The sequence below is a fragment of the Pieris napi genome, chromosome 14 (assembly GCF_905475465.1).
Source record: "Pieris napi chromosome 14, ilPieNapi1.2, whole genome shotgun sequence".
Classification (NCBI taxonomy): domain Eukaryota; kingdom Metazoa; phylum Arthropoda; class Insecta; order Lepidoptera; family Pieridae; genus Pieris; species Pieris napi.
Genome location: NC_062247.1, coordinates 7,352,636 through 7,366,850, shown reverse-complemented (window position 1 = coordinate 7,366,850; position 14,215 = coordinate 7,352,636). Strand labels below are relative to the sequence as shown.

At 32.0% G+C, this 14,215-nt stretch overlaps 1 protein-coding gene across 1 annotated transcript in view; it reads left to right on the top strand.

Moving 5' to 3' along the window:
• Nucleotides 1-512: 512 nt before the first annotated feature.
• The window catches only part of LOC125056140 (nose resistant to fluoxetine protein 6-like), a 63,516-nt gene continuing 49,813 nt past the window's right edge, over nucleotides 513-14,215 (top strand). Inside the window, exon 1 of the mRNA XM_047659104.1 lies at nucleotides 513-650. The gene's annotated coding sequence lies outside the window, so the exon portion shown is untranslated. The remainder of the gene's footprint in view (nucleotides 651-14,215) is intronic.

Below are 14,215 nucleotides of genomic sequence, written 5' to 3'. Positions count from 1 at the left end.
CTTTTCCTTCGATTATTGTTATTTTATGTGTGTGTGTTTTTGTTTACAATAAATGTTAAGTCTATGTCTATGAATTGACACGTTTATTTTTTGTTAATCCCATAACGTTTTATGGTATGGTATAATTTGTTTATTAACATTTATTTTTAGTTTGATTCCTGGAGAAATAATGTAATTATTTCTCTTTGGAATACCTTCTCTACCTTAAGATAAAACAATGAAGAACTATAGATACCGTGTTACCATGGTTACCAAAGGTATAAATCTTAAATCTGGTAACGGTACTCTCCACATTTAATTATAAGGTAACCCTAAATTTAAATAATAACTAAGTAATTATTACGCAAGAACGTAATGGGGTTATTCGAATATAACGATCTTGCCTACGAAATCGTTTAAGATGGGTTATTACGTAAATCCGTAGTTGTCATAATAGGTGGCAAATGTTAGGGCAACGCGGAGCAAATGAAATTAATTTGATGTAGCACACTTTCATACCGGTTTGATGGTTGTTGCAGGCGCAGTGGCCGCACGAACGTCGACTCAGGCGCAACTCTGTGTATTCCGTGTTTTCGCGTAACATTTTCCTAATAAGAGCTTGTTTAGGAGGAAGTGGTTTCCGCGTGCATACGAGTTTTAAATTTTAAAAGGTTTGTACGCAAATTTTTTTATATCAAATTTTAAGGTATTTTAGCTAATATAGTATATAATATATATGTTAGATAACAAATACTTAAGATCCTAATATATTAAATGAAAGATACATTTTTGGAAAGAGATAAAAATTCGAAATAGCGTACGATAAATTAATTAATAAAATATATGAATTATGATATGTTTATTTAAGACAATATCAATATTCGATATAAAATCCAAATTAAATTATACTTTTCCCAATCTTATCCAATTTATGTGCTACTCTTGTTAACGTTTGGCAAATTTAGAAAGCTCTGACGTTTTTCGATGAAGTTTCTTGATATAATTAATTTGAAGAAAAGTTTCGAAGATAAATGAATTTCTAGTATTATTAAGCCCGAACTCAAAAGTGGATTTTCTTTTACTTATCTCATCATCTTTTACTTAGTGGTAATGAGATTAAATTATAAAAGTTATGTCCTTCGTTTTATAAGTATCATATAAATAAGTAGTTCGAGTTAAATGTGAGATAATACGAAACCACAAACAGATATTAAATAACCGCCAATTCTTGGCTAACAAACCATAGACTATGACAGAGTCGTGCAGATAATATGTACTACGAATTATTAGAGCGATTTAAATTTAGTTACAATTAACGAATGAGAAATCTTATTTTATATCGTACATTTTCATTTAATAATTATTTCGATTTACTTCAGTTTTGCGCACTATATATTTGCTTTTCAATAACTTGCCATCTTAGTTCTGTTCTGTACACATTTCGGCGTACCATAAAATACAATAAAAAGTTTCGCGATTAAGTCATGAGCTTAGGTTAAGTGTGTGCAAATTCATATGAGTTACAAAATTTATCGATTTCTCCGATTTAATAGAACTATCACGTAAATGATCAACGAAATCAACGAGGTTTATTGTTAAACTAATTTAAAAATAGCCTACATACACTTAATACATACGATACGCATAATTATAGTCATAACCGAATTAATTAAAACCACGGAACCGAACATTGCCAATTCATTGCGTAAAAGCAAACAGGTTGAATTACCGCTCTATTTCAATTTAAGTTGATAATGCCCCAGATTTTGTTTATTAGGACAACAAGTAAAGACTATTGTATTTGAAAGTCTTAACCCATATAAAAAGTGTACGAGCAACGTTATAACGATGTAACGTATACAAATATTTAGCAATCTCGAAGTCTAAGAACTTGGGTACATAGACTGTCATATCAACTACATTAGAACCTCAGGTCACATTAAAAAATTATAATATCTTAATAAAGTACATATAACAGTGGGGAATATAATATAATTTTGAAGGTTTAGTTTTTATACATAAATGTTACATTTATGTATTTACAAAATGAAATAAGAGTGGCGAGGTTTATTTTAATTGTTCCTTTTAATTGTTATTTGACGCATCAATTAATAAAAAATAATTTATCGACCAAATTTATTTATTTTCTACATATTCTTAACAGTTAATACTTATACGATAGAAGTATACAATAATATCTACACCAATAATACAAGAATCAAAATAGTTTTAAAGAAATATATATAACTTATAACTACACGCTAAGTCAGTAGGCTGGTAGAAATAGGTCTACCAAAAAAACACCATTGTTCACAGCCTGACAATTCATAGATCTAGTTATATAAATCCCGCTTCCTTAACTTGCTGAACATAGCAGATACACAGTTTATTTATTTTTGCAATTGTATAAGGTTTTACGATAAGCTGGTTTGGAATATTTGCACATTTATGCGCTTTTGGCTTTAAATCCGCCGTCAGTCGTGAGATCTAAGCATTTCAAAGCAGGGATTTAGTTGTCAAAGAGGACTACACTATATTCCATTCACAATAGTCCCCCTAATACTACAGTAGAATACGAAATTGTATACAGCCTCTATCTATACTGAGGTTAATATAGAAAGCCTTCAGTTTTTTAATTTTTCATACTAAAACATGAGAAATAACTTTAATTATTTCCTTACAATTCCAATGGCTTTATTTAGGAAATGTTACTTGTATGGCAAGTTATTTAGAATCTTTGCAGCAATAAAAATCGTTTCTTATGAGTTAGCTTCCTGTTGTTCTATAAATGCGAAGAGATGTGGAGTGTCTCTCCATCTCCTACCACATTTACCATGGAGAGTGTTCAGAGGAGTTTTTCGGAGTGACACCTCGAGCTGAGTTTCAACATGAGACGGATACATAATACCATCCGTAATGAACCAATTCGACTTAGGGTAATTCAAGAAATGAGCGAACCGATTCTTAAAAGATCGGCAACGCACTTGGGATCGATATCACAAAAAAAAATCTCTCCTATTTGAGTATATATTACATCTGTTCTTTCGATTTACGTTTTACCCTTGGTATAATTATAACTTTCATGTAACTATGCCAACAAAAGTTAAAACTCTCTTCTAAGCGTTGTTGCTCCGCCCCATAATCCATACTGAATTTTCGCTCTACTGTTTATGGTGCTATTGGTACATGTACAATAAGTACATAAATAAATATTGGAAGTTGTCTATATCAGAGGTCACATTGCTTAAAGCGATGAACTTTCACCATTTGTTAGTTTTGCAGCATGCGTCACGTGTCGTTACATCACACGCATACGAGTTTTTTTACTACCCATTTCTATTTGACTTATGGAATTTGGCAATTTGGCCTTGCCTTCGATGACTTAATGCGACATAATCCGACGTTTAAGAAGATCTATTCTTTATACTTTCGTAGAATAAAACTGATTTTTTGTAAATAGTTTTTACAATTGAGATTATACCGTAAAAAACATATATTTTGGACTTGGTTTCATTATAATATACCCTAATGGCATAGTGTTGTCAAAGGATCTTTAACGCAGTTCCCACTACGACCCTTAAATGAATCAACCTTATGTGACCGGTCGATTCGTAATTCGCCATTTCAACACTTTATTTGTGTCCACGAGGGTTTCCGCTCACGCACACAACCCCTCTTTATGATCTCGATTCATCCGCACAGAAAGTCACTAGAATACATATGAGCAACATATTATTAGGTTTCTAAAAATATAAGAACTTTTAGTATGGAGTTTTAGTATGGAGTTTTAGTGTGGGGATTTAGTGATTACTAAGTTTCAACGATGTAGGATAGGGAAAAGAACAGATAAAATAAAGAATACATCATTAAGGTAGGGTAGCAGATCACCTTAGGGTAGCAGATGTCACAAAAAAAAACTTAAGTGAAAATGGGTGGGGCACATGGCAAGAAAAACAGAAAAGTGGAACAAGAAAGTATTATACTGGTGCCCAAGTTACACACACAAAAGAGGAATGTATATTTCGATTTTCAACGCAATAAACGCATTCCAAGGTTAAAGGTTTTATAACCGACAATATAAAAGCTTTTAAACTCGAAAATGCAAAACTTTCAGTGAATATCTACAATTCCGTCTTACGATAACAAAGCAAAACAATAATAAACAGAGAGTTTTATATTCCTCTCGCTAACGCTTAGAGAATATGATCCTTCATTGAACACAGTGTACATATTTCCCCGGGGAAAAATGGAAGACCTCCACTATTTTCCAACGAGCTTAATTTATTTTTAATTCGATTTATTGTGCGCTGGATATTAAGATCGCTTTTATATTTTATACCGCGCATACCTTAAGTCTATTTATTTATTAATAAGTAATCTTAGAGCTACACATATCCATATTATAAAAGAAAATACTTAGACAATATACAAAGCCAAAACAGATTTAAATTGATAAACGAAATAAAAAACATAACGCTTGCCCCGGGGAACAAAGTCGTAAAAGCAAAATCTATTTTGTTTTCAGGAAAAATAAAAGAAGGTAATGCAAATATTACTAGGATACTAAGTACATATATATATATATATATATCAACTGAAAGCAATTATTTTCCCATTTGAAATTTAAACATTATTGTTATGTATTTAGTGTAAATAGTTAAATAATAACCAAAAGTACATTACAGCCTTGCGATTCTGTCACTCACTTTTCGAACTCTCACAGCGGTTTTCGCAGCGGCGGTCGCGCGCAAATCAGTCGTGAAGCAGTCATTTTACGATTTGGCATTCTGATAAACAATAAACTACAAGCTCCCTCCTTATACGAGAAATTAAAATTATTGCTGTTATCACTTGAGATGTTCTAAATTCAAAATAAAAAAATAATAGAAAAAACGGTTTCCAAATGTAATTTCCATATAAAAATATGATAACGTATACCTTGGTAGGTATTTTAAATATGGAACTCGGACGAAAGAATTTCAGACTTTGAATTTTTTCATAAATCTACCCTTTATATTCCTCGTTCTTTGTAAACGCATACATAACCAGAGGTTTCGTTACATTCAGAACATTTTACCGAATATCAGACGAGCAACAAAAGACATCTCATATCTTATTAAACTGACCTTTCGTTCTCCTGTTCAAAAGGAAATATAAATATTTTCGTTCAGCTAAAGTTGTAAAGTACACAATCTCCGAGCAAATATTCGGGCATATTGAATTTGGAGCTATTCAAAGAGGCTCATTAATTATAAAGTGCTTCATTGTAGTAGTTCTTGTGTATAGACAAGAATGAGTTAGAATAAAATCACTTACCCGTAAGAATGAATTTGGAAAAATTCAGCTAGATATGCGTTCTAACGATGCATTTTTTTTTTGTTTCTTATGTGTGCAAAATAATTACAAATGAATTTTTTTTTCCGTAACAAAATTAAATCATTTCAAAACATCTAAGGCCCATATTATCTTATACAAGATTTAATCTTGGCTCGAGTGCTTCCTAATTATAAAATAGATAAAGTAATAATAACTACAACTACTAGGTAAGTAAGTAGCCTTCTGTACCTCACACTCGCCGTCGACTTTTTGTATCTAAGGCATACAGGTTTCCTTACGATGTTTTCCTTCACCACATCGACAAAAACTTGGTGCATTGCCGGGGATCGAACCTAAGACCTTAGAGATGGAAGTCACACGTTGAAACCACTAGGTCAACATTGCTATACTAACAAAAAAAATAGGCTATATTTATTTATAAAAATATAAATTTCCACCCGCGGGCGGTATCGCTAGTATATACAAAGTAATTAAAAAATAGTCAACACTTGGCCTAAAATAGCGTTGAATTATACAGATTTGGGTGTTTCCAAATCGATCGGATTCGATTATATTACATTCACTTATTGTCGAAAGACTGGCGGTAATTTTGCAACATGAATTAACCGATACCTCCTTATCGTAATCACGTAACTAAATATTCTCCTTTCTGAATTTAATACGTTGTTTATATTTGATGAGACAGTATTCTTGAATATCAAAGAAATAAAACATTTATTGCTTTTTGAAAAAAGTACTTTTTAATCATTCGATAGGATTAACTAATAGGAGCAAATAATACAAAATTAGATTAAATAAAATGTGATTTCTTAGTCCGTGAAATCGAAACTTATTTTAATTGAACGTAAAGAGTAGCACTTTCACAAAAATCAAGGACTGTTTTATTTCTTTTGTTACACATTTTTTATAAATAAGACCGTATATACAAGTTTTTATACCTATTTATTGTAAAGTTTTTGAATAGAATTTATAAAATTTAACCATTGACTACAAAATATCGACAATTATCGTTCTACAAAGAATTTAAGCACGTTTTCAAAGTTGAACTATTGACAAACTAATAATTTATTGCCTCAAAGGAACGAGTTATTGAACTCTGAAATTGATATGTGGCTTTTGAAATAGAGCCTCGAACAGAATTTCCGATACGAATAAGGCAAATTTTACTTGCTTATAAGTAGCTTTGTTAAAAACATAATAAATTGACTTCATAATTAACGTTCTATATGCTTTACTATGGTACAATACTTTGTTCAGGATACAACATACATACACCCGTGGATGGTAAAATCGGTTTAGGTAGGCCTTGCCGTACATACCTAGTCCAAATCCAGACGGTACTAGACACGGGACAAGTTAAAAGTACCCATAACCGACGAGCATGCATCTGTGGTCTCTGCATACCCCATCGGGAAAAAATATACTTTCTTCAAAAAAAGTTATGCTACCATCTTTCTGTGCACACATCGTTGATTTTGGAATCGAGACCTACGTTATAGCGTGAATTATAACTCTCGCTTTCTTTTTAATCGCGTTCTTCATTGCTGAAGGTCGTATTGGTGTTGCATATCTCCTGTCTTCGGCAAGCCTTAGCGCCTGTGTAATACCCGTGAAGACCTTAACTTGGTCGGTCCTCATTGGACGGTAGGAGATTGACGTCGGGGTCTCGTGCCTTCCACTCTACCGGTCACCACACCGCAAGCTTCTCCAAGTTATCGGGACATCTGCGTGCTATATGTCCGAAGAAGCTTTGATAACACACTGAAGAAACACGGTTCGTCACTTGTAGTTATCTTAGAATTGACAAATTCCTCCAGGGAATACTAAGCAATTCGCCTCTAACACATTTCAATGGCATCTATTTTCCTCCTTTCTGATGCTCGCACAGTCCAAGTTTCAGCGCCGTATTAGTAAATGGGGAACACTAGTGATTCGACCAATATTTTTTTAGTTTTTACTGGAATATTGCGATCTTTCGGAATAGTTGGCATCTTTGGTCATATAGGATTCATAAATAGCGTTCAGTCTACCTTTCCTTAGTTCCTGAATTTTACCCATAGACATATCGGCTTGCTCACTATTATATCCCTTCCTTGCGTTTAACGAGCAAGAACCACTTAATACTGAAGACTCTATAGATAGATGCTTTATCACTAGGTCACTGCCCTTTCAATTCTCTATACTTACATAAACTAAGAGCTAAAATAAACCATTTAAGTAATGCAATACTGTCAGTAAAATCCATATTTATATGGCGTTATAAAATAAATGAAAAATTATAATAACGGAATTAAAGTCGGGAATTAATTTAAAAAATTGTGTTTAATGACACCAATTTAAAAAGTTACTGAATAACTTCACACAGATTTTTAGTTTTTGTCGACTGAATTTGCGCAGAAAGATTAATATTTCGCCATAAATCGAAGCGTGACCGTACATATACGTATACAACAAATTTAATTATTTAAGTAATCCATTTGAAATGTGGATTATCAAATTTACCCAAGCTTTGCGCGAATGCACCTAAATATTTACGCAACATTCAACATGCGATGTGAAATTACACAGTGACAACTAACCACAACGTTGGATTTAGCAAAACAACGTACCATTGTAATGAGAAATTAATTTAATTAATCGTATTTTTATTATAATAATGTGGCATTTGATGAATTGATTGCAAAATATTTTAGTTCAAAAGATAGATTTAAATACGATTTGATATACCTTTCTGTTTTTTATAATAATATATTAAATAAGCCTTTATTGCTGTACTTCATCTAGGCTATTTTTTTATTTACTATTACTAGTACTAATGAGCTTGTCTCTCGACAAAGACCTCCTCCAAACGTCGCCATCCTTCCTTCCTTATATCTGTCTTATATTGGTTTATATAACTACTAAGTCTTGTTATTAAACGTAGATTTAGAATATTGAGAGTATTGTGTTTGTTACCATAATAACATATAGTGTAAGATTAACAAACTTACTTTGCTTAAGTCAAAATCATTTAATAATGCAGGTAGCTTGTTATGATCATCAAAAATGTAAATAGGGTTGCTAAATTCCAATATACTGTAAAACCGACTTCAAATTACAAGAAAGAGATAACAACAATTCGACGTATTGGCGTATTTGTGTTATGAATGATTTTTTGATTTGATTTTTGTTACGAATCACCAATTGCTCGAATAGAACTAAAATTTGGTTAACGCTTTAATATTTGATGCTAAAGAGTAACGATGTCGAACCATGACACCTTTTATACTCAATACGCAAACTCATGTTATGGAAGGATCGCTCGAACAATAAGTATGAAAATACAAAAATACTATGACGCATCGGTTCTCAAATGTAGATATTTCATACAAATTTTGTGCACACCTAAAATCTAGATTACCGCATTAATCCTTACGATAATCCATTTCGTGTTACAAGGCAAGCCCCGTTTTGTAATAATGCTTGAACAATGCAAACATCAATTAGAAGGAGGCTTGTCTTTCGCACCGCGTCACATCAAACACGGCTCTGAAATCAGAATATTAATCCACCTCATCCTGTATTCGCGACACAACCGAGGCAAAGCCTTTCCCACTGATTCGTAATTGGTCTTCGAAGCTTCCATTGTGATGCTAAGCGAAAACAACGCCAAACAATGGAATCTCATTTTAATCTTTTCGTGGATTAACATCTTTTTCGATTTCAGCTAATTATCGCTCCCATTATTCATAAACCGATTGGTTTTTGTTTAGGACATTCAACCAAAATACAAATTATGCTCGAACAATTGTAACAGGACATGTTCTAGAGTAATTAGAACTTTTGTAAAAGACACACGATAAAATAACTATTTGATTGACATGAACTTTATATTATTAGAGCAACGTATATAATGTATTGAATTAAATCCATTCCACTACTAGTAAAGGTAACACTACTTAAGTTAAAGCAAGCTAGTCAAGTCAAGTTTAAACAGACTTAGTATTATTATTGTTTGACAACAGAACCTATTTTATTCAGTTCTAACTCCTTTATAAATGTAATTTTATACCCACAAATAATTTTCCTAACTGTTCCATGTAATTAAAATTAAACAACAATTTGTCGTATACCCGCGGCTGGGTCTCCTTAATGTCTCGAAATAAAATAAATTTCGCAGCCTTTATGCCCGTAGACGTGACTCTTCCATTGTCTGTGGACAATTATAATTTAAATGAATTATGAGCATACCAATTTGCTTTTGTTCTACTTTTAATTAAGGGTATACAGCGTAAATTATCCAACTCCATTAGCGAAACAATCGCTTAATTTTCGAATTTTGAATATTAAGAAATTTAATTGGAGCGCTCAAAAGAGTCGCTTGCTGTAATGATGAAGGAATGATAGCCAGTAATTGAACCGATTCATTTCCCGTTAGTTACAGTGATTATATAATATACAATAAGGTGATTTTGGTTCGATTCATGATATAATATTTCGGGTTACACATGTCTTATAAACTTCAGAATAAGATTAGTAAAACAGACCAAGTCTGCCTCATCTAATGCACACAACAAATTCCCTTGAATAACATTTTCGTTGTTTTAAGTATCAGTAACATAATTAAGCTCTAAAATTGACAATATGAGAAGGACATGGTTTTAAATTCAATACTTATAAATCAGTACAACAGTTGATTCAAACCACGATACTTAAATATAGATCTCATCACGACTGAGCCTTTCGACTTCCATAGTCAAGCTACACTAATATATCATACATAACAAAAGTTTTTCTGGTCAAATTGTCTCATGCCACAAGCATGTACACGATTTACTTTTCATAACAGTCTAAGTCTTTTTCATAATAGTCCGGTAGAGTCTGGCTAATGAAAGTTGATACTGAACGAGGGCGCGGCAAATTTAAAAAATATCAGCATGGCAGCCCTAAAGTAAAAAGGAAAGTTGGAACAACTCACTTTGATACTTTGACTTACTAAATTGATACATTGACTTTTTAGGCTTATAGGTTTTGTGGACATAAGTTTCATCTAAGTAGATTATTGGCTTGCCTTCTGCACGTTTCGATGCAATGGTACGCAAAAAGCGATGTCTCCATGCAGCTATATCATATCGTTCAATTAATAATGAACGTTCATATTTGTTTTTCTTAAATTCATAACCGTTGGCTAATAATCTCAAGACTATCTGTAAAAGAACAATAACATTATCTAAAGTAACTAAAACTAATATGTACTTATTTAAAATAAAAAATATCAAGACATTTTGACCGTACTAACTTTAGTGTTGTCATATAAAAAGTTAGCAAAAAAATCCAGTATCTACTTTCGTTAGCCAGACTCTAGTAGAGATCTGTCACCAATCGAGTATCGGGAAACGAAGCGGGCAGCTTTTAGCCACTCATCTGGATGTGTCTTACTGACCTCTTACTGAACTATTACGAACGTCACATAAGGCGAAAAATTGATTTTTTTGTTAAAAAACGTTTGTATAGTAATTATAACTAACTACGAATGATGTTTACATATGTCTAGACATATACTTAAATTTTCAGATTCATAGGATTGAGATTTTATAGCACTTGTAAAAGGCCATAAAATGCAAATGACCGAATTCCATTAAAGGTTTTATTACCATTGTTACTTTGTAATCAATTAGTTGAGTGTATTACTAACAGTACAACCCGGTTTTACCCCGAACTAAACCCGGTTGTACACCAACTTAACGCCCAAAGAAGCATATAATAATGTTGTCGGGGCCCAATCGGCGTCATATCTCTGTTTAGACTGACCATGTAAAGGAGATATTATAGAGAACAAATGCGCAGAAACACAAATGTATATCTCTGGTCAGATGTCCGGTACAACCCGTGTATGAATTTTAAACCAAAACCTATTAATACTTTACTACTTATTAGTTATTACTTCTTAAGCATGTGTTTACACATAATAAGTGTTCAATATTTTTGTTAAATTCTTAATTACGTTCCATTCAAAAGGACCTTCTTTTGTCTTAATGCTATTCCATACAAACAATTTACAACTATATTAAATATAAATTTTATTGATTACAATCAAGTATACAGTATTTACACTTTTCTTAACCTACAAAGTAATAATAAAAAAACTAAAATTCTAAAAAAGAATATCAAAACAAATTTAAAAAGTTTGGTCCCTGTGGCAGTGTACCTGTTAAATGTAAATAGATAAAAAGTAAAAGCATTTGAAATACTCTTACAAGCTTTCCACAAAAAATATTTTGCTACGTATATTTCAATTTCGCGAAATTCAATCAACATTATTAGATTTTGGTTAAAGTATCATTAAATATAAAAATTCACATGTAAACGAAATAAAAATAGTAAAGAATACTTTAAGAGCTGTAACTTTTTCATCATCTAATATAAAAATTCTCGTGTCACAATGTTCGTTCCCATACTTCTCCGAAACGGCTCGACCGATTCTTATGAATTTTTTTATGCATATTTAATAAGTCTGAGAATCGGCTACTATCTATCTTTCAAACCCCTGGATTATAAGGGGTGTCACAATTTTTTTTTCAGACAATTTTTTTTGTTTTGTGTGTTCAAAATGTTCCATGTGGGTATGTACTAAAAAGGTGGGCTAAGTAAAATCACATTAAGGAGAAACGAAATTCGCGAGGGCAGCTAGTAATACATAAATTTTAGTCCATAAAATGGGCACTAAAGCTTTCATATCCTGTCCTCAGATTTCGGTATCTATTTCCTTCTGTGTCTCATATACGCCGTCGATATTGAGGTCTTATACGTGCTAATTTCTTCACATTGGCATCCTTCACTGTATAAGTAAGAATTAATTGCGCAAACAGATACTAAAAAACATTACCGCTCGAACGCACGTCCAGAGGGTGCTAACTCTGCCTGTGTGTGCCAGTCCCTAGCCACTACTCAGTTGTCTCTCCATTCCAACTCTTTTTTCTTTTAAAAGAAGTAAAAAACTAATTTTGAATAACTTTCTCGAATTCTCATATTTTACAAATCCATCAAAGTGATTATTAAAATAGCAAAATGCGTGGTTATGTAACACTATGTTAATTTACGAAATTGTCTACTTTCTAAAATTGAGTCACACAGGTATTTTTAATGTGTGTCCTGTTTCCTAGTTATTTTAATAACATACGCATAGTTACCACGCAACATTTCATTTAAGAAAATAACGAATTTTCAGAAGAAAGTTTTGTCAAAGTATGTTAAAATTTTTGGATATCATATTTTATATCAAAGTTTATTTTCCTTTTCACAATATTGCATTTAACAGGTTTACATGCTGGAGGTATTAACCATCGTTGTGAGAGGCTGGTGCCTCTATTAGGAATATAGAAATGCTGTGGTGCTCAGCCTTCCATCACAGATAGAAAATATTCAAAGAGACTCTATATACGACTAAACTAACGTAATAAGCAATGTCAATATGTGTGGGTGTGTGAATTAAACATGAATTTAATGTCTACCTGAAATGGCTAGGGATAACAAATTTACAACTGTATTAAAGTTACTGATAATAATAACAATTATTAATATAGGTATATTTCCTACTGGGAAAATGAAACCGATCGCCAGCTTTTAAATTAATTTGCGTAACAAAATATTTTGTTACCAACTTTATAAATTGCGGTTTCAAAATCTTGTTATTTCTTGAACAGACTTGTTTAACCGTTTATATTTCAAAGGTTTCAAAGAAGAGTTGTCCGCGCTTTTGGATTTTATATACCGAAATACCATTTGATCGGTTTATTTCATTATCGTGAAACGAGACCATTGATCGTCGAAGATAATTCAAATTCAATTTGATAATGTACCTGACTGAGTGAGGTTTGTCCGGCATTTCTGATACGACTTGTAACCCTATGTTACATATTATTTTCTTCTATCTATCAAAGAACTTCTAGGAAAGATTTCTAAGATTCTATCCTAGATTAGATTCTATTCTAGATGTAACCATAATAATAACACTTTATTTTCATCACAATAACACAAAATAGGAGGAAAATAATCTTAAATAAGTAAATGAAGACAGGATGTGAGATGAAGTAGTTTCTTCCAGACACCGAAACATAAATAATATAAACATACAACACCGAACATTAATCTACACTAAACCACTTAATACAAAAATACATATAGGTAAAAATATCAAAGGTTTATTGGTAAAATGTTGGCAATTGTTTCCTAAATGTTAATTTGGTCTGAGAGGTGTGTTTCGTTTATTTAAGGAATTTTGCTGCACAATATATTGTATAATTTAATAATAATAACATGTTTAACAATTATGTATATATTTTATTACTTTGTATAATAATGAATTTAATAAACCCCGGTTCTAAATATTTTGTTTAATATTCGTCTGACGAGTTCAAACATGCCTTCTAACTTTTTGTGCGTACAGCTATTATAATATTTATGACATACAACACAACAATCACAAACGATCCTGTAAATAAACTATTATATCAAAGTTTATCTCTCGATAGATTTGTCGGTTTATCACGTCTACATTGTTCTTATGTAGTTGTAGAGTTAATACGAACAACCAGGGGCTCAGAATTTCGCTTTATCTCTTTGATATTTTTCTCTCCTAATTGGAAAAGCTTTCGTGGATTTATGAAATCCCTTCCGATCCGATGAAGTTATTACTTTTCTGGAGCATTAATTAATACGGAGACTGTTTTTGTCGTACTTAAATATATTTTTTTATGAAAGATGCAGAAATATGTCATCTCCATTCCCAATCGATGATTAGGGCAAACAATAAACCCTAATAATTGAAAGAGATCGCTCGAAAACGTAGCCGCCCGTTGCCTTCTCTATTATTTAATTATTATAATTTGTGCCGATTTTTACTACGAAGTGTTGAATAAAT